Source organism: Mustela putorius, unplaced genomic scaffold, assembly GCF_011764305.1.
Source record: "Mustela putorius furo isolate JIRA1106 unplaced genomic scaffold, ASM1176430v1.1 tig00003834_pilon_pilon_pilon, whole genome shotgun sequence".
NCBI lineage: Eukaryota > Metazoa > Chordata > Mammalia > Carnivora > Mustelidae > Mustela > Mustela putorius.
The window spans coordinates 4,549,167-4,572,560 of record NW_025421987.1 but is presented as its reverse complement, the minus strand read 5'-3'; the positions used below and the strand labels follow the sequence as shown (position 1 = coordinate 4,572,560).

Below are 23,394 nucleotides of genomic sequence, written 5' to 3'. Positions count from 1 at the left end.
TGGTGGAGTGGGAAAAAATAACACATGTTAGAACGGGGTTCAGAACCCTTACCTATCTTGTTACTGTTTTGTTGCAGGTTTTTACATAATAAAGAAAATAGACCTCTACTGATACATGAATTGAAATACATTTTTTTCTAGTATGTTGAATAGTTATTTGGGTTTTAATGTTTGTCGTATAGGACAAATTTATTTGCATTGCTTACTAATCTCTCCATTTAGCTATCTGTATTTTATGTCGTGCCTGTACTTTTCCTATCCTGAAATTAATTTTTAAAATTTGATGACTGGGGCACCTGGGTGGCTCAGTGGGTTAAAGCCTTTGCCTTTGGCTCAGGTCATGATCCCAGAGTCCTGGGATTGAGCCCTACATTGGGCTCTCTGCTTGGCAAGGAGCCTGCTTCCCCTCCTCTCTCTGCCTACTTGTGATCTCTGTCAAATAAATAAATAAAAACCTTTAAAATTTGATGACTATAGCTAATAATACTATATTGCATATTTGAAAGTTGCTGAGAATAGATCTTGATAGTTCTCATCATACACACAAAATACTTCATAATCATGCATGGTGACAGACATTGACTTGATATTGTGATCATTTTGCAATATATAAAAATACCAGATCATTATTATGCTGTATACCTGAAACCAATGTAATGTTTTATGTCAATTATACTTCAATTAAAAAAAAAAGAAAAAAATTCACATTAGTTTTGGTAGAAAAAATACTTGACATATATTTTATTATTTTAAAAATTAAGGAGCTTCTCACAATTCCACTTAGAGTGAATTTTGTCAATAAATGTCGACTAAGAAAAAAAAAGTCTTTGTTTCTTACAGTACTTCAATTTTTATATAGAAAGTTTTAGTCCATCTAAAATCCTAGTCTTTCTAACTCCTGCCACCATCTTGGATCACTTTCAATGCTAATGACCTTTTTAACCTCCTACACACCATGGTCCTTGATCTCCTCTGCTCCGTCACCTCTCTTCCCACTTCTCAGCATCATCTCCTAGAGTTTCTGGAGAAGGGCTGTGAGACCCTTCTCCTTTTCTGAAAACTTAAACCTCTCAATTTCCACTCCTCATCACAATCCCTTATCCTTTTACGTTTCTTACTATCCTAATTTGACTACAAATTCATAATAGTTTCCTCAAGACTTCTGACCCTTGACTCCTCCTTTTTTTCTCATATTTTCTGTCTCTCCTAGGCAGGACCACACAATGACTTTCATGGGACCTGGGCGTTTTTGCCTTCATAGGCCCCTTTCTCCATTGAAAAAGAAAAAGAATGGTATGTTTTACAATTGCACCTATAAAAAGTAAATATAACATTTTCTTTGGCCTGAAAGTTTTTCTTTTCTTTTTTTAAGATTTTATTTATTTGACAGAGAGAGAGAGAGAGAGAGCACATGCATGCACACAAGCAGGGAGGAGCAGCACAGGGAGAGAGAGAGGGAGAAGCAGGCACTCTATTGAACAGGGAGCCCAATGTAGGGCTCCATCCCAGGACCCTGGGATCATGACCTGAGCCAAAAGCAGATGTCCAACCAACTGAGCCACCCAGGCGCCCTGAAAGTTTTCTTCTGATTCAAAAAAGAAATTAAAATATTTCTAAAACAAACAAACAAACAAACAAACAAACAAAAAACATTTCTGTGGACCCTGGACTGTGTGTCTAAAGCATCAGTTAGCCCTGGTCCTAGGCACTGATATACTGCTTAACCACTTTCTCGGCACCACCCTTTTCTCCCTTGCTTTTCTGTTTATCCGCACTGCTGAACTTCAAACTTATGCCTCTTTTGCATTCTACTAGAGAAAAATCATAAAGAGGGTTGATGCCATCACAGATTTAGGTCTATGACATGAATTGGGCGCTTGTCAGCGTGTAATAATTTTTCTACATGAGCCTGATCAATTATCTGTTTCATTCTTCATATTAGCTATCCCAGATCATTTAGCATTTTATTTTATTTTTTTAAAGATTTTATTTATTTGACACAGAGAGACAGAGAGATCACAAGTAGGCAGAGGCAGGCAGAGAGAGAGAGAGGAGGAAGCAGGCTCCCTGCTAAGTAGAGAGCCTGATGCGGGGCTCAATCCCAGGACCCTGGGAACATGACCTGAGCCCAAGGCAGAGGCTTTAACCCACTGAGCCACCCAGGCGCCTCTCATTTAGTATTTTAATTGAGAAAATAAAGCTTAAACTTTCTTTTAATTCCCCCTTCTTCTGTGTTCCAATTAGCCTTGACTGGGTAACAAAACATCCCAAGATTTAGTGGCTTAAAAGAATTATTTTTCCCTTAAGTTTATGTGGGTTTGTGGGCACAGCTGAGCAGTTCTCATTTTGGGTATCTCATATGATTGCAGCATGAAAAAAGACACTCAACTTGGCCTATAGATAGTTGAAGATATGATTTGGCTGGTTGCCCAAGATATCTCTTCCACAAGGCTGTTGACCAGAGCACCAGTGTGGGGCCAGCCTATCCAGTGACTCTGTATGGCTGCTCACAACATGGTGGCTAGGTCTGAAAAGGTGTGTCCCAAAATCCAGTGTTCCAAAATGTGTAACAATGCCTTGGAGGTCCTGGAATGTCAGTTGTATTGTATTCTATTGGTCCAGCAAGTCATTAAAAACAGCCTAGTTTCAAGGGTAGGAGAATGACTGTCTTTGGATGGCGGAATGACATGGTCACATTATTAAAGAACATACAGATAGAAAATGGTAATCTGCCACATGCTAATGCAAAATTAGTTGCCTCTATACCCATTTTTATTGTTTCATTCCCATCTCAGAGGAAGCAGTGTCCTTGTATCTTTCATGCCTAATCTTTTAAAATAGCCTGTTCTTAGCCTTCCCAACTCTTCAGAGACCTCATTTTACCAAGTCTCTTCCCTCTTGTGTGTTCTGTCTTTTGCCTTTATTGGTTGTTTTCTTATGAATATCCTCAAGTCTCCCTTTTAAGAATAATTGAGTTTGGGTTTATATTCTACTCCAGATAAACATATATCTGTTTCTATATGCAAACACAGTGTTTGAAAATTGGATCTATCCTTATTAATTTTGTCTTTTGAGTTCCTATTCACTGCTTGATATACTAGATACTGGATATGGACTGCCAACCTACCACCATGTTGAAATCATTCTTCTTTTTGTTACTGAAAACTTCCTAATTGCCCAATATAACAGACACTTTAAAGTCTTTACACTTTTGATAATATTTAAAGGTATTGATCAGTCCCTTTTTCTTGAGACTATTCATGGGCTTTTATGATTCCTTCTTTATTGGTTTTCTATATGACTTCATGCACGATATAAGTGGTAAAGTCTTAGAGAATGAAAATAAGAAATAGGATAATATGTTAATATCCTATGCTTCTATTACAAAATGCCACACACTTGCTGGCTTAAAACAATAATAATTTATTCTTTTTCAGTTCTGGAGGCCAGAAGTCCAAAATCAGTACCACTGGGCTGTTGATGTTGGCAGGGCTGCCCTCCCTCTGAAGTTTCTAAGGGACATTGGAACATTAGGATCCTTTTCTCTTCTAGCTGCTGCTGCTTCTTTTTCTTTTTCTTCTTCTTCTTCTTCTTCTGATTTTATTTATTTGAGAGAGAGAGAGAAAGAGAGCATGAGCAGGGGGAGGGGCAGAGGGACAAGAACACTCCCCACTGAGCACAGAGCCTGATGTGGGGCTCGATCTTGGGACCTCAAGATCATGACCTGAGCTGAAGTCAGATGTTTAACTGACTGAACCACCCACGTGTCCCTCTCTTCCAACTTCTGATGGCTACTGTCATTCTTGGCTTGTGGCAGTATCACTCCAGTCTTCAAGGCCAGCATCTTCAACCCTCTCTGTTTCATCTTCACACTGCCTTCTTTGTGTGTATGTCAAGATTCCCTCTGTCTCTCTCTTGCTAAGAAACATGTGACAGCATTTAGAGCCCATACAGATAATATAAGACCATCTCATCTCAAGACTCTTAATTTAATCACATCGACTCCTTTTCCAAGTAAGGTAGCATTTACAGGTTCAAGGGATGACGGCATGGATATGTTTTGCCATTCCATTTGTTAGCCTATCATAGATGGAGAAGAAAACTGACCTAGTAATTCAAAACCTTATGGAAGGTCATGGATAATTGACAAAGGTGAGTCTCTCTAATATAAGTGAGTAACATAAATTTCAAAAGAATAATAGAAATTGTTGAGGCTGTTTTGTTGTTGTTGTTGTGTTTGTTTTTCTTGAAGCTGAAAACCAGAGTCCGGAGGAAGAAAACGGCAACTCTCTTGCAGGTTTAGGACTAGTAAAAGGAAGCAGCCCTCGCTGGAATTGACTGCAAGGGAAGGAATCAAGAGAAAGCTAAATTTCAATTAAGATAAGAAAGTGAGGGGCGCCGGGCTGGCTCAGTCATTAAGCATCTGCCTTTGGCTCAGGTCATCATCCCAGGGTCCAAGAATCGAGCAGTGCGTTGAGCTCCCTGCTCAGCAGGGTGTCTGCTTCTCCCTCTCCCATTCCCCCTGCTGATATTCCCTCTCTCTATCAAATAAATAAATAAAATCTTAAAAAAAAAAAAGCCTAGAAGGTGAAAGAAGCCTTTGATGAGAACCTACCTGGACATAACAATAATAACATTGTGAAGACATGTTAGTATGGGGAGAGAGCACTCTAAATGCGTCTGAAATATAATTTGTTTCAAACTACCTGTGGTAGCACAAGCCATTTATCCTGGTTTCCCTGTTACTGTCCTAAAATAGATACAGTATTAATTAATTAATTATGGCTTGTCTAGAAAGACTAAAATTCCAGAAAATACTGCTTGACCATGTGCTTATTCAAGAACTTTAATTAAATGGAATTAATTCAATTAACGATCTAGTGAACACAATGATCTTTAGGAGAACTTGCAGTCTGACATTCCTAGGTGGAGAACAGTTGTCCCAGAAGACTCGTTTGAGTATTGACTTATCAAGGTAAGTGTACTTGCTTGCATAAGCAAGTAGTCAACCACATATGCAGCTCCTTGAATCTAATTTATATACCATTTTCTTCTTTATTTCCAACTAAAATGGTAAGAATTTAAGAAAGCAGTCAGTTGTTAATTACAGTAATCTCATATTTCAAATTACCATGAATTTGCTTTGGAATGTGGGAAAAAGACTTTCAGTGATAGACTGAAATTCAAAAAGAATGAAGGCAAAAATGTATCATAATTGCTCCTGAAACAGAGACTATTGATTTCTTCCCCATCATCTTATCAAACAGACAGTGAAGGGAAAAAAACTACAAGTTCAAAGGGATCAGCTACTCAGGTATTAGGCAGGAACTTTGAGTGAAAATTTCAGCCTCATTAAAAACATTTAAAGGAAGCAGCTTGTCTTCATGTAGAATCATTGTTCTCAGTTTGAGTTCATCCTCTGGAGTTTCTCCCTCTTCAGAAGGGTGCATTCTGTGCAATTTCTAAGAAGTGCTTCTTTAAGGGGAGGGATTTATGTTAAGTTGGTTCAGAAGAGGTAGACAATTGTGGAGCCTTTTTAATGGACTACAAAAGACTGTCGAGTAATTAAATAGATTTCTTTTCCCTGAGACTGTTCCATGGTTTTAAAAACACTCCACTGAGCATGTAAAATCAATTTCCATTACTGGCCTTGACCTTTGCAGTTTTATAAACATGTTTTTTCCCTGGGTTTGGAATGTGGTTCAAAGGCAATAGTAGAAGACTGGAGAATGAGACAGGTCATTGTAATAAAAGTCACTGCTTTTACAATGAAAATCTTTTCACTCAGGCATTCATTCAACTGTGTATATTATGAATACAATTCTGTAAATATCTATTGTATATGTGTATTTATATGTAGAGGTAGGATTTTAATTTTATTGGTCTATAATTTAAAAAAAAAATCTTTGTTTTCATTGCTAAAGGTATTTTTCCTTTTCTCATTCCAAGGAAGTAGCCAAACCATTGTGTTCCTTTGCCCCAGGGACTTTGGACTGCTGAGTGGAAAGCAGATGTTGCCAGAGGATGGCTTCATTCCTTTTTTATTTTGTTTTGTTTTGTTTTGAAAGACTAGATCCATTTTGGGGATCCATTCTCTTCTCCGGAGGAGAAGAAAGATAAGAGCTTTGGCAGGGTGGAGAGGTATTGGGGATGGAAATAGAACGGGACATAAGCAAGCAATTCCTTGAGTCCCGCAGGAGGAAGGAGGTTTAGGTGGTTTCCCAAAAAAGTAGCACAGGTCCTGCTTGTCAACTCCCAGTTGGGTTGATTGCTATAGGATGCTAGGGAAGAGGGACTCTAGGAGACAGGGCTTCAGGAATTGAGATGACAGAGACCCTCCTTCAAGTTGTGAATATGGCTTCCCTCAGGGACAGATCATGTAACCCAAAAATGAGCATATCTGGAGGGTCCAGTGGAGACCATATGCCTTTCTTTCAAAATTGTGGAGTGTGGAAGACATCCCCATTCCCAACCTTTGCATCACCTGGAAATGTGAATGGAGGAGGTCAGTCCATAAATGACTGAAATGGAATTTCCTGCCAACTGATTGTAGCTCTAAACAGCTTGATTGCATTTAACCAAAATAAAGAAATGTGTGATCATTTTACACCCAGAGTTAAGGTGACATTTTCACTGCCCTTTATTTTTCCTCCACTTCATCTTTAAGATAGCAATTATTAAACTCACTTTGCAGAGCTGTTTTAGCATTAAATTGGATGACATGTAGAAGGTGACTGTATCAAATCATCTATGTTCAATAAATTATCACCAGGAAATATCTATATGTGTACATACTGTTGCAAGAATGGAATCAGGTGCTAGGTTTTCAAAGAAGCACAAGACATACTTCTGGTTCCCAAGGATTTTGATATAATTAGAGGGGCAGATTAAGTATGTAGGACTATCTAGAAATCCCAGGTTTATATCTCTAATCTCTAAACAAACATGGGGAGAAGCATAGAGAAATTGAATAGAAGAATTTGGAGGCAGGAATTATGGTGTAGAACTGAAACCTATGGGAAGCTTAGAAGGAAAGGTGGTAACCTGAGCCATGAAGGGAATTTGAGTCTGATGCTATCGTTTGGGATTTTCTCCAAGATACAAATAGTTATTCATGTAATATTTTGGACAGCAAGTTTGGATTTTTTTCCCATGAGGCATTTCCCCCTCAATTTTTAAAAAATCAAAGTTAACAAGTGCACAAAGTTTAAATAATAAAATAAGTCAACACGGTAATACAAACCACCATCACGAAGAATAAAAAACAGCCCTTGGTCTTTCTCATCTATTTCCTTTTACCTAGAAGCAAACACTTTCAGCTCTTTTATTTTACTTTATCTTTTCTTTGGTGTATGATGGACCTTCCTGTTTGTCAGTATTTTTATTCTTGAGATTTTTTAATTTCAGTCATTATCTATTAGTATATCCCATTTTGGATAATGGTGATTTTTCTTTAGTCTTCATGTCTATACCCCACTCTATCACAGGCCTTTATTTTTTTTCTCTCCATCTGTCTACTATATTTATTTCATAGTTTAGGTTAGAGCAAAATTATTGCATTATGATGATGATGATAATGCCATTCACAGCTATGTCCCATATCCTAACCTTGTAGAATGCAATGCTTTATACAAGTATGATTATTCCTCCCCCTCACAATTGTGTTTTCCCTGGATCAAATAATTGTCCTCAAATTTTTAAAAAATTTGTTCTCTCTGTATTTCTAATTGAAACTATCAGCCAGTTGCTTTGGGGGCCTGGGTGGCTCAGTCAGTTAAGCATCCAACTCTTCATTTTGGCTTAGGTCATGATCTCAGTGTTATAGGATCGAGCTCTGCATGGGGCTTTGCCCCCAGCCCCAATATGGAGTCTGCTTGGGATTTTCTCTCTCCCTCTCCCCCTGTCTTGACCCCCAACCCTTTCTTCCCATTCCTGCTTATACTTGATCTCTCACTCTGTCTCCCTTTCTCTCTCTCTAAAATAAATAAATAAAATCTTAAGAAAAACTATCTGCCAGTTGCTTAAATCTCTTGGAATGTTGAGACACGAGATATTCTGGCACTGCATATCCCTGAAGCACCCTAACCTGCCCTAATCTAGAATGGCTATTCTCAGGGCATCCCCACACCTCTGACTCCAAAATTTATCTTGACCAGGGTTCTATATATATATTTTTTAATTTTATTTATTTGACAGAGAGAGCAGAGGAGGAAGGGAGAAACAGACTCCCCACTGAGCAGGGAGCCCTATGTGGGACTCGGGACTTGATCCCAGGACCTAGGCCAAAGGCAGCTGCTTAACTGACTGAGCCACCCAGGCTCCCTTTCTATAGTTCCTTCGACCTCTCTCTCCTATAGAATTCCTGTCTCCAGTGTTTCGTGTCTTCCTTGTTTTGGGTTTGCCCACTGTGAAGCATCACCTTTTTTTAAAAGATTATTTATTTATTTTTTTGTCAGGGGGAGAGAGAGAGAGGGAGAAAGCAGCAGGCAGAGGGAGAATTGGGCTTCCCACTCCGCAAGTAGCCTGATGTAGGACTTGATCCCAGGCCCTGGGATCATGACTTGAGCCAAGGCAGGCACTTAACTGACTGAGGCACCTGGCCATACCTGCTTTACCCACCGTAAAACATGGCCTTTAAGTGGCTGTCTGAGAGAGGATACAGGGGATGTAAAATTTTTGATACCCTGAATATCCGAAAATGTCCTTATGCTCCCTCACATTTAATTGATAGTTTGGCTGAATAGGGACATCTACGTTGAGAAATATTTTCCCCCAGGATTTTTAAGGTGTTGCTCTTCTACTTCCAGTGTGCTGTTGAAAAATCCAAAGCTATTCACATTCTCCATCTTTTTAGGTGAACATCAGCCCCCCAACCCCCACCCAGAAGCTTGCTTTTGTCCCAGTGTTTTAAGATTTCACAATGACATGACTTTGGTGTGGTTTATTCTCAGCCATTGCCTGGGTACTCGGGGTTCTCTTTTAGTCTGGATACTTAGGTCACTCTGTTCTGGGAAATACACTTGAAATGTTTCATAAGTAACTTTCTCCCCTCATTTTCTCTGTCCTGTTTCTTGGGAACTCCTTTCATCTGAATGTTGAACTTGTGAACTTGTCCTCTAATTTTCTCATTTTTTCCTCCCCTTTTCCATTTTTTATCTTTTTTGGCTCTGCTTTCTGAGAGATTTCTCCAGTGTTATCTTCTAATATTTTTATTGAGTTTTTCAGGTATACCATTGTATTTTTTAAATTTCTAGATTCTTATATGTATTTACGGATTTTTTTTTTTTAAACAGGCTATACTTGTTTCATTGAAATAGTATCTTTTCTTCTCTCCAGGAAGATATTAGTAATAAAATGTTCTCTTCTCTCTGTATCATCTTGTTCTTCCAGTTTGCTTATACTGTGACTCTTCTTTCTATTAAAGATGTCTTAGGTATCTAGTGGTCTTTTGTGTTTGCATATATTTAAGAGTGTGGCACACTTAGAATGTAGTGGAGATTGTTGGCTTTGCTTTAGGGAGATCTATCTAGAAGAGTGCTATCTAATATAATTTTATTCGATGATAGACGTGTTCTGCTGGTACAGTGTCCCATATCCTAACCACTAACCACCATTGCATGAGATGTGGCTAGTGCAGTGGAGGAACTGATGCTTAAATTTTACTTAATTTAATTAATCAAAGTTTTAATGTAAATCATTACAAGTGGCTAGTGGCTACTATATTGGACTATACTGGCCTATGGTTTCTCTTTCATTTTATACCTTAGTGAATTTGGTTGGATTCACTGAAGAAAGAGCTTTGAACTTTTTCCTGGAAGGTTCAGCTTTGACTGCTACCATTCTGAGAGCAAGACAGGCAGGGATAGAGGACTAGGGGCAGGGATGAAGTTTTATTCCCAATATGCCAGCATCCACCTGTTCTTAATTTTCTATTTAGTATTGCAGCACCCCTCCTCCAAGTCTCCCAGGATTCTCTGGTTTAGTTTTGTTAGAAAATAAACTTCTAGGCTTTGTATTTGTTTTGGGTAAATAGGGGATTTAAAAAATAAAAAAAAATTATTTGTTTATTTGAGAGAGAGAGCATGAGCAGGGTTGGGGAGGGGCAGAAGGAGAAAGAGAGAGAGAGAGTATCTCAGACTCCACGCCGAGCACCAAGCCTGATGCAAGACTCATCTCACAACCTTGAAATTGTGACCTGAGCTAAAACCAAGAATCAGACACTTAACCAACTGGCCATCCAGGCACCCCCAAGTGGGCTTTTGAGGCTCTGTGTCTTATTTATTTATTCTACCTTCAGTCCTACTTTCAGAGCTGTCCAGTGCCATCAGTTTCCAAAACTTGTTTGTAATCAATGCTTGTCAGCTTTTTTTAAAAAAAGTTTTATTTATTTAAGTAATCTCTACATCCTCTGTGAGGTTCAAACTCATAACCCCAAGATCAAGAGTCCCATGCTCTTCTGACTGAGCCAGCCAGGTGCCCCAATGCTGCTTTGCTTTCCTGCCACCATCTTGGGACCCAGCACTCTCAGATCTGGTACCTCGGTTACCTTTCATTAATATTTGATGTCCTGTCTTTCCTCATTCTTTGTCTTTATGGTTTAATGTTTTGAAAAAAAGGGTTATTTACCATGCTTTAGTGGGGTTTCTGAAAAGTATAAACAAATGTATATGTTCAGTCATCATGTCTATTCCATAGCTGGTTTATTTCATATGTGGGTTATCTTTGTCTATTCAGGCTGCTATAACAAAAGTGCTGTAGACTGGCTTAAACAACCAACATATATTTCTTGTTGTTCTGGAGGTTGGGAAGCCCAAGATCAAGGTGATCGCAGATTTGGTGTTTGGTGAGAACACTAAACCTGCTGACAAAAGGCTTTACTCTCATGCATGACCCAATCACCTCCAAAATGTCCCACCTCCAAACATCATCACTTGGAGGGTTGGGATTTCAACATGTGAATTTGGAGGAAAGGATTACCTAGAATTCATACCTCCTGGAATAATTTCAAATTTAGAAAATATTTTTGCCTTCTTCTTCTTTTTTTTTTTTTTTTTTTTTTAAAGATTTTATTTATTTATTTGACAGAGAGAGACCACAAGTAGGCAGAGAGGCAGGCAGAGAGAGAGAGAGAGGAGGAAGCAGGCTCCCTGCTGAGCAGAGAGCCCGATGCGGGACTCGATCCCAGGACCCTGAGATCATGACCTGAGCCGAAGGCAGCGGCGTAACCCACTGAGCCACCCAGGCGCCCTTTTTTTTTTTTTTTTTTTTTTTTTTTTAAATCAACTCCATTAGCTGACTTCTACAAGCATTTTAGCTTCCACTGATTGAGACTGAATCAGGATAATTGAATAGGCCTTCCATAACAAGAGAGACTTTGTACGGGATGAAATATTAGGTAGATTTTTATCTCTAAGAAAAAAATTGGGAAAAACTATACCATCTATTCAAAATATGCAATTAGCTTTTTGAATTGAACAGGAAAGAATTTGTAAAGACTATTAAAAGGCAATTCCTTTTATTTCTTTGGAATAATTTTTGGAGAAAGCATCATTTATATTCAAGTTCATATGTTATTTAGGCAAATCCATATAAAATATAAAGCATGGGTATAACCTAATTAGCTCTATTCTGTTTTCTTTCCTTGTCCCACTGTGGGGGGGGTGGATCAATATTGATGGTTAGATTTTTGTGGGGGGGTGCCGATTTAGATTACCATGATTTTCAAAAAATAAAGTACTATTTATTGTTTATCCATTTTTTGGAGTTGGGCATAAGCCCAACATATATTTAAAAGAATATATGACAAGAGGAGTTCAGTAGAGTAAGCCATTTAACGAATAAAGTCATACATTTTAAACTTTACTTTGCTTGGATCATTTATAGAGTTTGATGATTTATTTCTGCTCATTTTCTAACTGTAACCTGACTTTTCTTGAAAAATAAAGATGGTCACACATCTCCTATCCGCCATAGGTGAGGCCAGTCAAGGTCCATGCTTAGAACTTTCAAAGTACTCCAGTCTTCTTCAAGATGGTGACCTTGGGGCATTAGCAGCCAGAGCTGGCTGGTTTTGCTAGCATGTCCTTTGGGTGCTAAATCGAACCTCTTCTCAGTGGGTTGGTCTTCTGCTTTTGTTAAGTCTACAGTTTGATTTCTGTGTAAATCTTAGTGGTTGTCAAATCATGCTTGTGTTTGTTTTTCTGTTCAGTCATTAAAGCTATCGCCCCACCCACATTCTTCTCCCTTTTTCATAAACTCTTACTCTGCCTCAGATTTGTACTGTGCAGTTAAGACTCTCATTCTGTAATGTTTGATTGCTGCTTGCTTCAGACGGTCCATACTCCCCCCTCTGCCCTCAGTTCCCTCCCCATCTAACTAAATTATTAATAGTTATTAGTTCAGAAGACAAGAGTCATACTTGATATGTCTTTGTAACCTCCACAGTGTCGTACACAGGAAGCCACTCAGATTAGGCTCTTTTGCCTTGAGACAGACTGTGACATGTGCTACCATTTATATTGTACATCCTCTGTTCCAAGTGCCATAGAGGTACTTTTCATATTATTTTTCATCCTGCATAGATCCTGCAAGGGGACTGATATTCTTAACTAATTTTTCAGTGGAATCTGACCCTCAGAGAAAGTAAGTAACTTGCCTGCTGTTCATAAGCATCAAAGTCTGAATTTGAACCCAGGATTTGAATCCATATTTTTTCTACTACTATATATCAACTCACCTCATTCTCAGATTTCACACAGAATACAAATAAGCATATTCTAGTAGCATTACTTAGCTTTCATCTAGCTTTGTAATTCAGACTACTAATGTAGATTACTAACATGTAATTCAAGTTGATGTCTTCCAATGCTAGCTCTGTTCTGTGGAGAATTAGGTGACTAACTTTCTGAGCAAAAGTACTTGTCTCTTTAGGGCCACAGGAGCCTTATGAGAGAGCCCAGGAGTGTCAAGATATTATCAGCGAACAGCCTGGTTTCGAAACCCAGGACTTCCCGAGCCCAAGAAAGACAGGGCTGAGTAGTGATGTAGAGCCTATAACTTGTCCCTTCATTTCCTTCTCTGCATTTCATCACTCCCACATTTTTAAGACAACACTTCCTCTATGATATAATAATGGGCAAGGACTCTGAGTTTTCAAGTGACAAGTGAGTGCCAAGAATATTTTATTTGTCTTGGAAAGATATAAATTCCTAGGTCTCTACAGATTCCAGTGGCTTTCAGAGAGACAGAGGATGCTGGTCTTCTCAAGAAAGGCCACCAATGGGAGTGATTTCTGGTGATGCAATGCTGATATTTTAGTACCATTCTGGAGAAGGGAAGAGGTGGGGTTTCTTTGGAGCCAGATGAACTCACAATTAGTTCTCACCCAGGCTGCTTAAGCAATTATGATGGAACCAAATCTCATTACGTTATTTCTTCTACTCCTGATAAAAGCCTCAGCCCTGTTCCTTCTGCCCGTAGGGCACTTGACTGGCCATTATTCCTAACACTATAGACGCTATTCTTTGCTTCTGTTTCCAGGCTACAACCGTCACAGTGTAAAATAAGAACTGAGGGGGAAATAATGTACACCTCTCGATCTCACTACTTCAGAGGCACCTAGCAACCCGGTCTCCAGGCAGGCAGCATGAATCTCCCTGGTAGTTTACTGCCCACTCATAGCAGAGGCGGCACACTCTCTGCAAATAGCCTACGTATTTGCCAGTGCCAGCTTGGTTGGGGGGGTGTTGTGTCATTTGGTATCCTCAGGGACGTTTGGTTCTTGTTCTGGGAAGACTAGGGCAAAGCAATGACAATTTCCCCAAAGCTGTTTGTGGAATCAGAAATTAGGTCAAGCAGTTCTGTACTTGGGGTTGCATAGTCTGAAATCAAAAGGGATCATTTTCAATCTTTGTTTTTTTGGTCTTTGACACATTTCTGTCATGAACTTTCCAAAACGTTCATTACACTCTTTCTAAAGGATGAAAGGAATCTTTCCCAGGTGTAGCTCTGCAATGAGCAATCCTCCTGACCCATTTGTCCATCTGTCAACCCACCCAAAAATGTTACCACGTCAGCCATGCCCGTAATTTTTACCACATCCACTTCCTGCCTCCATAATGTCGATTGGGCTGAAGAGAGCCCTGCATTGGTTTACCGACCAGCCAGATGGACTTTCTCCTTCAGGCTCGTGGACTACAGGGCCTTAGCTAGGAATGAGGTGTTTCTAATCAGCTTTCTGTACCTCAGAGAAACTGTTAAAGTTTCTTTGTTTCTTTACTACTTGTGTTTCCTCTGAACTTTAACCCTCCCCCAGAGTAATAGCCTTGGAGAATGAAAGTCACATCTCTTGTGAAGGGAAACCAATCTTTTCCTGTGGTGACTGTTGTGCCCAGGAATAGTGGTAATGGTTATAATTTAGGCATCTCAGTGACTGATGAAAGAATGGAGGGACTCAGGCTCATGTACATGCAGGGCTTGATCTAGGAAACTGAGAGCTGCTGGACAGAGGGCAGATCGCAACACAATCAGGAAGGCAATAGGTTTAACCTCTGAGCCATTCCCTCCCTCACTCACCCAACAGTTATTGACTTCCTACCATGTGCCAGGCCCTCTACTGGGAGCAAGAGAGACAAATACAAATAAAAAATCTTACTGGGGCGCCTGGGTGGCTCAGTCATTAAGCGTCTGCCTTCGACTCAGGTCATGATCTCAGGGTCCTGGAATTGAGCCCCACATGGGGCCCCTGGGAAGCCTACTTCTCCCTCTCTAACTCCTCCTGCTTGTGTTCCCTCTCTGCCTGTGTCTTTGTCAAATAAATAAATAAAATCTTTAAAAAAATCTTATTGACAAGCTCATAGTCTTGAGGATATTTTACTGAAAACAACAATTAAGAACAATGTCAGATTCCTTGTAATACAAGTAGTTTTAAAGTGTTTTGGGGGCATGTGGGTGGCTCAGTCATTGGGTATCTGCCTTCGGCTCAGGTCATGATCCCAGGGTCCTGGGATTGAGCCCCTCATTGGGCTCCCTGCCTGCCGGGAAGCCTGCTTCTCCCTCTCCCATTTCCCCCTGCTTGTGTTCCCTCTCTCGCTGTGTCTCTGTCAAATAAATGAACAAAATCTTTAAAAAAATTAAAAAAAAAAAACAACAAAGTGTTTTGGGAGCTCATATGGGGACGGGAGGACTCTTTAGGGAGGTGGGTGGGGAGAGGGAATGAGATTTATATAATATAATTTTAAATAATAGCTGTGTTATGCAACTGGCTCAAAACATTCCTGAAAATTTAACCGTTGGCGCTTGTAAGCTGATGTGAACCTGCCCCAGCACACTTTGAAATCGGGTGAAAGGTGAAGGTGAAATCGGGTAGTACAGATAGGTAGTACAGATAGGTAGTACAGATAGGTCTCTTATTGTCACACTTTGGACCTAGGTTTGGACTCTCTCTGTGAGGCAGGATAATGTGAAATATTAGCTAGTGTTTTGTTTCTCTAGTTTTATGTATTTTTATTTTCTCCCACCAGAGAAGGTGATTAACTTTTGTATTTTTCTTGTTTCAGAGCCTTTTTAAAATATTTTGCTTTGTTTTTAAGATTTTATGTATTTATTTGAGAGAGAGAGAGAGAGAGAGAGAGCATGAACAGGGGCAGGGGTTGGGAGGCAGCTCAATCCCAGGACCCTGAGATCATGACCTGAGCTCAAGGCAGACGCTTAAACAACTGAGCCGCCCAGGTGTCCCCGTTTCAGAGGCTTCTATATTTCTGGACAAAAACTCCTTCTTTAAAGAGCTAGACTTGACATTACCTACTTTCGTAGGACCATCGGAATACAGTCAAGAGGAAGGTCAGTAATGAGCATTGTAGACTAAGACCGGAGGGCCCATTCTTGAGTGCAGTGTGTGAGATCCTTGTAAACTTCAAAAGCTTCTTGGTGGAAAGAATGAGCCTGATAAAAAGACTGAACTTGACTTTCTCACCAACTAAGTAGAATAGAGCTCAGCATAATTTGACTATTCTAGAGAAGTTAAGAGAAATGTTTCTTACACTCCAGTGTTGTGGAATGAAACTGATGCCCATTCCAACTGTGGGTCATACATACTTTTTAAATAAAAAAATATGACCTGATTCTATTTAAATTTTAGAAGGATAATTGTCACGTACATAGAGGAGGAATTGGAAGGAATTTTTCTCATTGAAAAATGAGACTAGTTAGTTGTGAATATCTACCATGATAAGGAGAATAATCAGGGTAGTCTGTGGGAGTAAAGAGGAGAGGACAGGCTCCACAATATTTTAGAGGATAAATCACAAAAGGTGAATACAAGTTATATGATTTAACATGTGAGTAGTTTAGCTTAGAGGCAAGTGCAACCCCATGCCTGTGTGTTGGTTACCCCTGCCTTCTGCATCCCTGGCACAGTGCCTCAGACTTAGCAAGTGCTTATTAAATACATGTTGAATGAATGAAAGAGTGAGTAAATCCAATGCACAAACAAATGTGCATGTTTTTGCTACATTAAAAATGACTCTGGTCAAGAGAATGTCAAGACAAGCCATAGACTAGAGGAAAATCTTTATAAAAGATATGTCTGAAGAATGGCTATTATCCGAAATATACAATGAACTTTTGAAACTCAGCAGTAAGAACATGAACAACCTGATTTAAAAAGACCTGACAGACATCTCACCAAAGAAGATATCCAGTTAGCAAACAAGTATATGAAAAGATGCTCTACTTCATGTATCATTAGGGAAATGTAAATTAAAATACTAATGAGCTATAACTATACATGTGTTAGAATGGCCAAAATCCAGAATCCTGACAACAAACAAATGTGAGACTTTAGAGCAACAGGAACTCTCTCACTCACTGCTGCTGGGAATGCAAAATGGTACAGCCACTTTGGAAGAGTTTGGTGGTTTCTTATAAAACCATAAGATTCAGCAAGAACACTCCATAGTAGTGCCCCAAAGGAGTTGAAAATTTATGTCTATACAAAATCCTGCACATGAATGTTTGTAGCAGCTTTCTTCATAATTGCCCAAACCTGGAAGCAACGAAGATGTCCATTCATAGGTGAATGGATAAACAAACTGTGGTCCATCCAGCCAATGGAATATTATTCAGCAGTAAAAGGGAATGCGTTATCAAGCTATGATGAGATAGGGAAGAACCTTAAATGCATACTATTAAGTGAAAGAAGTCAATCTGAGAAGGCTACATACTGTGTAATTCCTACTGTAAGCCATTTTGGAAAAGGCAAAACTGTCGAGACAAAAAAAGATCAGTGGTTGCTGGGGAGTAAGGGAAAGGGAAGATAAAGAGGCAGAACACAGAGGATCTTTAGGTGATTGAGACTACTCTGTCTGCGACTGGAATGATGGATACATGTTATACTTTGTCAAAATCCATAGAATATATTCCACCCAGTTAAGAATCTGACTCATGATCTCAGCCTGGGTCTTGAACTAGGGGTTGTGAGTTCAAGGCCGGAAGTTGGGTTCTGTGTTAGGTGGGGAGCCAACTTTAAAAATATTATAAATATAGGACACCAGGAGTGAACCCTGGTGTATACTATGAACTTTAGGTGATAATGATGTGTCAGTATAGGTTCACCAGGGACTCCTGGGTGGCTCAGTTGGTTGGACGACTGCCTTCGGCTCAGGTCATGATCCCGGAGTCCGGGGATCGAATCCAGCCTCGGGCTCCCAGCTCCATGGAGAGTCTGCTTCTCCCTCTGTCCTTCTCCTCGCTCATGCTCTCTCTCCAATAAATAAAAATAAAATCTTTAAAAAAAATATATAGGTTCACCAGTTGTAACGAATGGGCCAGTCCGACAGGAGATGTTGATACTGGGGGAGGCTGTGTGTGTATGTGAGAGGGTAAAGGAAATCTGAGTACCTTCCATTCACTTCTGCTGTGGACCTGAAACTGTTCAAAAAATAAAGTCTATTTAGAAGGGAAAAAAAATCTGGGAGCTAGCATGAGGATTTATGACTTAGTACCTAAATGATGGTTATGAAAGCAAGAGCATTCCCACATGGCCTGGATATTCTGACCAGCAGACTACACTTGCATAAAGATCAGTGAGCCCATGAATGAAGACCAATAACAGTGTGGCAGGAAGAAATTCAGATAAACAGGATTCTTATGAGGTATGTGTTACAGAATAGAGTATGAGAATTTGACTCAACTTACCCCAGGTTTCTGTTCCACGAATGTCAGGTAATTTTGAACTTTATCAGTAGTTACATGGTGTGTCATCTCTGGGTTTCCAAAACACCACTTTTTACCTGGCTGTTGTAGCAAAAGCACATTTCAGACCACGTTATTCTAAACAAATATTTGCAGGCAAGCAGACACAAAACTGATCATGCAGCCTGTATATGCTTGGAATATTACCAGTCTCAACCCCTGATGCAATGACTAGTCTCCTCATGAAAGGCTGTCTCCAAGATGAAGACAGGCATATTCTGCTGGAGGGAGGGTCAGGCCTTTTGGTCAGATCCGATGATAGGATCATCCGCTGATGGGAGAGGTGTAGCACCAGATGCTCCTCTGGTAAGAACTGTCCCCCTGGTAGGAACTACTGACCTGAATAGATCCTTGTATATACGTTGTTTCTGCAATGATGGAGATGCCCAGATGCTAACAATCACATAACTTAAACTCCACTAGTTTTGCCAATCAGAAATTCTTTCTAACACACTCAATAATAAAGCTTCTGAAGTTGATTTTTATTTAAAGATTTTATGTATTTATTTGAGTGAGAGAGCACGAATAAGGGGAGAGCAAGAGGGAGAAGCAGACCCCCTGAATGGGAGCCCAACACTGGGCTCGCTCTCAGAACCCTGATGTCATGAAATCATGACCTGAACCAAAGGCAGACCTTTAACCAACTGAACCACCCAGGCACCCTTGAAGTTGATTTTGACAAAAATACCTTTGAATGCTACCTGGCCAGTTCTTAGGGTGTTAATTCTATTTGGCCACATCATATGCTAATTGAGCCCTAGGGTGTAGGTAGATTAGAATTAAATTTCTGGCACAGAGTTCCTACTGTTTGTATACCACAGTATTGTAAAGCAAATTACAACAGACAATAAAACCAAAGGAAATATCAGGAAAAAGATCTCTTAAAAGCTCTAACATCAAAGTGAAACTACTACTGCTTTCCTCTGTACTGGTAACTATGAGATCTATTTGTATGTGTCCTCGATTATTGTGCTGGAGAGAGTGAGTGCATGTTGGCTATATAACAAACAAAAACAGGTTAAAGCAATTTATTGCCTTCGGTTGATGTAGCATCATGGCTCCTTTCTGAGATTTCCCATTAACAAAGACCTTTATGTTAGGCTTTATTTGATGGATTTTTTTTTTCTTTTCTTTCTTCTTCTTCTTTTATTTTTTTTCTTGTAACAAGAAGAGCCACAAGTACTATGGGTGAGCAGAAAAACATCCCAGAGAGAGGTTGTCATAGGAACTGTGCCAGAAGAGCAAGTTACTCAATAGAATGTACCATCCAAAGAAGAGAGGAAGGAACTGATCTTGAAGCATCTTTTACCACCCATTTTAGGGAACGAATCTTTCATGAATCTCCTCATGGAAATTGTCTACAGTGACGGCAGGGTAAGTGAGATACCAGCAGGCTATGGGGCTGATGATATATATATATACCTCATAGGATTTTTGTAGAAGATTAAAATAGGTAAAATATATTAAATACCTACTCTATAAAGTCCCTGAGATATATCAATAATAAATAACAATAATCTTCACTATCTTATGTAACCCTCACTAGAGACCTCTGAGGAAGACACAATCATTATTCAAATTTTCCAGATGAATAAATGAAGCACAAAGAAGGTGAATTGTTCAAGGTCACATGGTAAGTGGTAGAGCTGGAACTCAAATGCAAGGTTGTCTGGCTCAAGGGCTCTTGCCCTTAACTTCTCTGTTGGGCTAAACTAGTAGGGAATCAATAACTGATAATAATTATAAAAATGCTTCTTTGGTGGTGGAATAGTCATGGGAGTCTAAATTACCATGAGATACATATGGCAGAATGTCATAGCATTTCTTTATTTTTCCCTTGAGCTTATTTTTCTTAAACCATACAGAAATGTGGTCCCACAGGAAGACAATCATTTTGTCCCATTCTCCCCTCCTTACTCCCCAGTGCAGAGCTTCAGGTTGTCCCCACCAACTGATGTCCTAGAGAACTCTAAAAACCTAAAAACCTTCTCTCTCTCTCTTTCTCCTTCCTTCTCTTATTCTCCTTCTCTCCCCTTCTCTCTCTCCCTCTTCTTTCTTCCCTCCCCCCCTTCCTGAAGGAGGAGTTCATAGCTGGAACTTCCTTACTATACTTTCCCCAAAGTTTTGAGACCCTATGTTATGGGCTAAATTTTGTCCTCTTCAAAGTTCATATGTTGGAGTCTGTTAAAGAGAAAATTATTCATCCAAATCATTCATTAAGAAACACTAAGAATTGGGGCGCCTGGGTGGCTCAGTGGGTTAAAGCCTCTGCCTTCGGCTCAGGTCATGATCTCAGGGTCCTGGGTTTGAGCCCCGCATCAGGCTCTCTGCTCAGCGGGGAGCCTGCTTCTTTCTCTCTCTCTGCCTGCCTCTCTAACTACTTGTGATCTGTCTCTGTCAAGTAAATCAATAAAATCTTTAAAAAAAAAAAAACACTAAGAATTGATTCAGAGGACTATCAAAATAGGTATAGGGGCCCATAAAATGTGGGTGGGGAGGGGCCTATAGTAGGGGAGAAAGATTGGACTCAAATTCAAATACAAAGAAAAATGGAAATTTGTAGCCACAAACCAGGGTTGGGGATCCGGGGACAGAAAATTACTAAGATGAAACATTATAGGTAAGGGAGGATTCTGTCTAAAAAAAACCTGATAGGATTCTTGCTCAAGTTAGGTGAGGGAGGTTAGATATCATCTGGGGAAAGGTAGATCATGAGGTACCCAATCAGATATTGAGGGTGATCAGATATCAAATATGGGAGTTTCTTGTTAAACTGACTTAGCAGGATTCTTGCTAGAAATAGTCTACAAGGAAGTCTACATGGGAACCCAAGGTCAGGCCTAGTGAAAAAGGGAGCTCAGAAAAGCATGACCAAAGTTTGATCAAGGTGAGAATCTTTGTGAAATCCTACCCCCTCCTTTAGTACCTAAGAATGTGACAGTAATTAGAGATATGACCCTTAAAGAGATGATTAAGGTAAAATGAGGTCATTTGTGGTGTCCTTATAAGAAGAGGAGGTGCAAAGACAGACACCCATGGAGTGAGGATCAGGGGAAGACACCAGAGGAAGACAGCCATCTAGAAGCCAAGGAGAAAAGCCTTTAGAAGGAACCAACCCCACTAACACTTTGATCTTAAGAGTTCCAGCCTCCAGAACGAGGAGGAAATAACTTGCTGTTGTATAAGCCATTCTGTCAGTGGTACTTTGTTATGGCAGCCCTAGCAAATTAAGACACCCTTCAGTGAGCTTAGCATCTTGAACTTTATTCGAACCTGTGTCATCTCTTTGTCTTGGCCTCTCTACTCTTGGCATTCTGTGGCTGTGTCTGTTTCATTGTAGTTAAGCACCAGGTGTGGAATGTGAACCTCTGTGTAAAATGGCACAGCTTTCCTCTGGAAAGGGCTCTGTAAAGACTCAATCCAGGAAAATTAACCAAGGTATGTGGTGCTTTCTTTTCTGTTTTATGCCTGTCTCCTCCCACTTAACCAGAGTGGATGTTCCTCAGTGTAAAGACCACGGTGTACTCATCTCTAGATGCAAGTTCTTACAGGACTGCACTGCCATTAATTTTTTATGTATTTATTTACCACCTTCACCCCACCCCTAGTTAATTTCTAAATTCACAGACACTAAGATTGTGCCTATGAATTATTCATTTCTGTATTCCCTACAATTCCTTGTTCAAAGTAGGCACTAATTTATTTTTGGATTTTTTGACTGGGGAATACACACACACACACACACACACACACACACACACAGAGTATACATTATAATATGTATATAATCTTTCTTCTTTATCTCTGATGAGGAGATTTTTGTAATAGAGACTCAAATGGAACTTAAAGCACATTAAACATGTGATGCTGTAAAAGTTAATGTAAGAAAAAGCATTTGTTTTTATTTTATTCTTTAAGATTTCATTTATTTATTTTGAAGATTTTATTTATTTATTTTAAAGATTTTATTTATTTGAGAGAGGGTGAGGGAGGGAGAGGGAGAAATAAGCTTCACACTGATCAAGGAGTCAAAGGCAGATGCTTAACTGGCTGAGCCATCCAGGTGCTCATTAAGATTTTATTTTTAAGTAATCTCTACACCCAATGTGGGACACAAACCCACAACCCTGAGATCAAGAGTCACGTGTTCCACTGACGGAGCCAGCTAGTCATCCCAGGGTCTGTTTTCATCTTAAATGCTCCAGTCCAAAGATTCTGAAATGCCTCAGCCTCTTCTTACAAGGGAGACTGATGGAGATTGAGTTGTTTAGGAAAAATGGTCATCATGACCTGAAGGAATCTTACTGCCTTCTTTACTCTCAAGATGTAGCCAGCATTTCATGGAGGAGGTTAGGCATCATTGGGGAAGAGGGAGAGAAAGGAGATTGCAGAGGAAAGGGATTCCCAGGCTCCCACTCAAGAAAAACTCTGTAAAGACCCCCAGGCAGCTCGTTGGAAAATAAATATTTCACCTGCGAACATCTTTTGACCTGTTTAGGTGTCTGGACCAGTTAGTAGCAGGATTCTCTTTGGTAATGAACTGTGCCTCCTTCTTGGACTTTTGGTAGAAGAAAGGGAGGATATATTTGATTATGGACTGCATCCAGCTGATCATGTTGAACCATGGAAACAGTGGAGACTGTGCACCTCCTCCTCAGTCCTGACCAATGGGAGATGCTTGCTCTATTGGTGGGGGGTGGGAGTGTCTAATTAGAAACAAGACACAGTCTTCCGTAATACAGCCCTTCACCTGACTCTTCCAGAGACATGATCCAAGGAAGCCCTCCTTCTCCTGAAAGTGTTATAAAGCTGGTCAGGAATATCCGTTATATTTAGACAACAGTACGTGATGGACAAGGAAGACACGTGACTAACATGTATTTTTGCGGTATGTGGATCACAGTCCTTTAGGAGCTTACTGTTGATAAGACAGTTGCCAAAACACTACAGATCTGTGTCAGGAACACCAAAGAAACAGAATCAGTCATTTGTGAAGAAGCAGAACAATCCTCCCTTAGACTTTGCACATTATCAAAAAAGAGCACAAAGGGAAGGTCGAATCTACCCTCCAAGTTCCTAATTATAATTCAGAGAGTCAGGAGGGAAAGAGAATGGAGAAAAAATTAAAAAAAAAAGGCAGCT

At 39.8% G+C, this 23,394-nt stretch overlaps 1 long non-coding RNA gene across 3 annotated transcripts in view; it reads left to right on the top strand.

The window, feature by feature from the left end:
* LOC123394361 overlaps nucleotides 1-22,133 on the top strand; it is a 49,681-nt gene extending 27,548 nt beyond the window's left edge. For 2 of the 3 annotated variants that reach the window (XR_006609046.1, XR_006609047.1), the window contains exons 4-6: nucleotides 19,421-19,626; nucleotides 19,799-19,885; nucleotides 21,593-22,133. This is a non-coding gene — a long non-coding RNA (uncharacterized LOC123394361). The remainder of the gene's footprint in view (nucleotides 1-19,420; nucleotides 19,627-19,798; nucleotides 19,886-21,592) is intronic. The other variant, XR_006609048.1, reaches the window with a different exon arrangement.
* The last annotated feature ends 1,261 nt before the right edge of the window (nucleotides 22,134-23,394 follow it).